General features: G+C 62.4%; 1 non-coding gene across 1 annotated transcript in view; it reads left to right on the plus strand.

Moving 5' to 3' along the window:
- Positions 1-3,999: 3,999 nt before the first annotated feature.
- The window catches only part of LOC148315056 (18S ribosomal RNA), a 1,933-nt gene continuing 1,754 nt past the window's right edge, over positions 4,000-4,178 (plus strand). The window contains exon 1 of the ribosomal RNA XR_015841357.1: positions 4,000-4,178. This exon is cut by the window's right edge and continues 1,754 nt beyond it. This is a non-coding gene — a ribosomal RNA (18S ribosomal RNA).

The raw sequence follows: 4,178 nt of genomic DNA on the forward strand, positions 1-4,178 counted from the left end.
TGTATCCGACCAAAGGAAGGCTGTTGGCGGGCACGGCGCGGCTCATAGCCGGCCCTCGAGCACGGAGCTCCGGGGGAATTTGCCTCATTTCTTCTAAGTCCCCTTTCCAGCGGGGAACTTTGAAACATTGTATCCGACCAAAGGAAGGCTGTTGGCGGGCACGGCGCGGCTCATAGCCGGCCCTCGAGCACGGAGCTCCGGGGGAATTTGCCTCATTTCTTCTAAGTCCCCTTTCCAGCGGGGAACTTTGAAACATTGTATCCGACCACTGAAGGCTGTTGGCGGGCGCGGCGCGGCTCACAGCCCGCCATCAGGCACGGAGCTCCGGGGAAATTTGCCTCATTTCTTCTAAGTCCCCTTTCCAGCGGGGAACTTTCAAACATTGTATCCGACCAAAGGAAGGCTGTTGGCGGGCGCGGCGCGGCTCACAGCCCGCCCTCAGGCACGGAGCTCCGGTGAAATTTGCTCAATTCTTCTAAGTCCCCTTTCCAGCGGGGAACTTTGAAACATTGTATCCGACCAAAGGAAGGCTGTTGGCGGGCACGGCGCGGCTCATAGCCGGCCCTCGAGCACGGAGCTCCGGGGGAATTTGCCTCATTTCTTCTAAGTCCCCTTTCCAGCGGGGAACTTTGAAACATTGTATCCGACCAAAGGAAGGCTGTTGGCGGGCACGGCGCGGCTCATAGCCGGCCCTCGAGCACGGAGCTCCGGGGGAATTTGCCTCATTTCTTCTAAGTCCCCTTTCCAGCGGGGAACTTTGAAACATTGTATCCGACCACTGAAGGCTGTTGGCGGGCACGGCGCGGCTCATAGCCGGCCCTCGGGCACGGAGCTCCGGGTGAATTTGCCTCATTTCTTCTAAGTCCCCTTTCCAGCGGGGAACTTTGAAACATTGTATCCGACCGTGGAAGGCTGTTGGCGGGCACGGCGCGGCTCATAGCCGGCCCTCGGGCACGGAGCTCCGGGTGAATTTGCCTCATTTCTTCTAAGTCCCCTTTCCAGCGGGGAACTTTGAAACATTGTATCCGACCACTGAAGGCTGTTGGCGGGCGCGGCGCGGCTCACAGCCCGCCCTCAGGCACGGAGCTCCGGGGAAATTTGCCTCATTTCTTCTAAGTCCCCTTTCCAGCGGGGACCTTTCAAACATTGTATCCGACCACTGAAGGCTGTTGGCGGACGCGGCGCGGCTCACAGCCCGCCCTCAGGCACGGAGCTCCGGGGAAATTTGCCTCATTTCTTCTAAGTCCCCTTTCCAGCGGGGAACTTTCAAACATTGTATCCGACCACTGAAGGCTGTTGGCGGGCGCGGCGCGGCTCACAGCCCGCACTCAGGCATGGAGCTCCGGGGAAATTTGCCTCATTTCTTCTAAGTCCCCTTTCCAGCGGGGACCTTTCAAACATTGTATCCGACCACTGAAGGCTGTTGGCGGACGCGGCGCGGCTCACAGCCCGCCCTCAGGCACGGAGCTCCGGGGAAATTTGCCTCATTTCTTCTAAGTCCCCTTTCCAGCGGGGACCTTTCAAACATTGTATCCGACCACTGAAGGCTGTTGGCGGACGCGGCGCGGCTCACAGCCCGCCCTCAGGCACGGAGCTCCGGGGGAATTTGCCCCCTCATTTCTTCTAAGTCCCCTTTAGGCGACCAGGGGTTGACAATTTAGGTGACCAGGGGTTGACAATTTAGGCGACCAGGGGTGACTTTTAGGCGACCAGGGGTGAGGTTTAGGCGACCAGGGGTGAGGTTTAGGCGACCAGGGGTAGCGTTTAGGCGACCAGGGGCGTTGCAGTTCCGCCGAATTGCATTAGGGGCGCTGCAGTAGGCAAACGTTTTTACCCCTAGTCAGAGGGTCATTTGCCTACTTCCCAGGTTTACCCGGGTTTTCCAAAACACCTGGGGCACATTTTTAGGAACCACGTTTTTAGAAACAAAAATTCTTCTATGTCCACCTCCGTGAAAGAAATTGCCCAATGGTTCCCGCGGAAGAGAGCTGCCAGGCGGACGCATACTGCAATAACGGCCGCCCTGGCGCTCTGGTGGATGTTATCCTCGAAATTTCTTCTATGTGCCCATTCCAGCGGGCAACTTGCGAACAATGGTGTCCGACCATGGAAGGCTGTTGGCGGACGCGGCGCGGCTCACAGCCCGCCCTCAGGCACGGAGCTCCGGGGGAATTTTCCCCTCATTTCTTCTAAGTCCCCATTCCAGCGGGGAGCTTGCAAACGTGGTATCCGACCACTGAAGGCTGTTGGCGGGCACGGCCCCACCAGCGCAACACGGCACTTCCTATGACTCGGGTCCGACGCAGGAGGAGCGGTCCTCCCGGCCCCGCAACACGGCACTTCCTATGACTCGGGTCCGACGCAGGAGGAGCGGTCCTCCCGGCCCCGCCACACGGCACTTCCTATGACTCGGGTCCGACGCAGGAGGAGCGGTCCTCCCGGCCCCGCCACACGGCACTTCCTATGACTCGGGTCCGACGCAGGAGGAGCGGTCCTCCCGGCCCCGCCACACGGCACTTCCCATGACTCGGGTCCGACGCAGGAGGAGCGGTCCTCCCGGCCCCACCACCGCCACACGGCACTTCCCATGACCCGGGGACCGACGCAGGAGGAGCGGTCCTCCCGGCCCCACCGCAACACACACAACCACTGACCGATTGGCAATCATGACCCGCCATCGGAGGGCCCCTGCCGGCCCCGGCCTCGCGCCGGGGTGTTCGGGTGGACGGTTCCTTCGGCCTGCGGGTCGACCTCTGAGCGTTGGCCGGCACCGCAGCACCGCAGCACACACATAACCACTGACCGATTGGCAATCATGACCCGCCATCGGAGGGCCCCTGCCGGCCCCGGCCTCGCGCCGGGGTGTTCGGGTGGACGGTTCCTTCGGCCTGCGGGTCGACCTCTGAGCGTTGGCCGGCACCGCAGCACACACACAACCACTGACCGATTGGCAATCATGACCCGCCATCGGAGGGCCCCTGCCGGCCCCGGCCTCGCGCCGGGGTGTTCGGGTGGACGGTTCCTTCGGCCTGCGGGTCGACCTCTGAGCGTTGGCCGGCACCGCAGCACACACATAACCACTGACCGATTGGCAATCATGACCCGCCATCGGAGGGCCCCTGCCGGCCCCGGCCTCGCGCCGGGGTGTTCGGGTGGACGGTTCCTTCGGCCTGCGGGTCGACCTCTGCGCGTTGGCCGGCACTTCCCTACCGTTACCCACCCCACCCCTGGGGTTGTGACAAAACGGCACTTCCTATGACTCGGGGTCCGACGCAGGAGGAGCGGTCCTCCCGGCCCATCTCGCACCCACACCCTGACATGTACTGCACCACACCAACCACTGACCGATTGGCAAGCATGACCCGCCATCGGAGGGCCCCTGCCGGCCCCGGCCTCGCGCCGGGGTGTTCGGGTGGACGGTTCCTTCGGCCTGCGGATCGACCTCTAGCGCACCAACCAGCGCGAAACCGCTTTCGTCGCGAGACCGAGACGACCCTGTCGCGTGCCCGTCGGCCACACGGGCCCAGAGATGTCCTACACGGGAGTTCCGCCGCGCTCGCGGGTGCCCCGCCACGAGAGGGGTGCGGGAGCCCAGGCCCGCGTCAGCCGAGCGGTCCTTTCCGAAAAAGCATGTTTCTCAAACCCTACCGGCGTCTGTCAGAAGACGCCGCCTCCGAGTGCGTGTTGCGGTCGCGGGCGTGCGGGCGGCTCCGGCTCCCTCCCGCGACTGACCGCCACGCGGTAACGCGGCCTCTACGGACCGAGTACATACCGAGGCCCAGCCGACTTCCTCACCGCGCACGGGGGCTGAATCGGTAACGGAAATTTCGGTAGCCCACGTCCGAAAAAAATGAATGAAAGAAACGAGGGAGGCTGGGGTGCCGCCGGGGGTAACCCCGCGGGAGGCCGTCTCCCGCGGGCGCCGCCCGGTCCCCGCGCCCGGCTCCCCGCTCAGCTCCGGTTCCAATGCAAGAAACACAGACCGCCGGACGCGAGGGCTACCTGGTTGATCCTGCCAGTAGCATATGCTTGTCTCAAAGATTAAGCCATGCAAGTCTAAGTACACACGGTTCCGATACAGTGAAACTGCGAATGGCTCATTAAATCAGTTATGGTTCCTTTGATCGCTCCACCGTTACTTGGATAACTGTGGCAATTCTAGAGCTAATACATGCAAA

The sequence above is a fragment of the Idiotropiscis lumnitzeri genome, unplaced genomic scaffold (genome assembly GCF_059441095.1).
Source record: "Idiotropiscis lumnitzeri isolate Australia: NSW breed Sydney's pygmy pipehorse unplaced genomic scaffold, RoL_Ilum_1.0 HiC_scaffold_150, whole genome shotgun sequence".
In the NCBI taxonomy this organism is placed as follows: Eukaryota; Metazoa; Chordata; class Actinopteri; order Syngnathiformes; family Syngnathidae; genus Idiotropiscis; species Idiotropiscis lumnitzeri.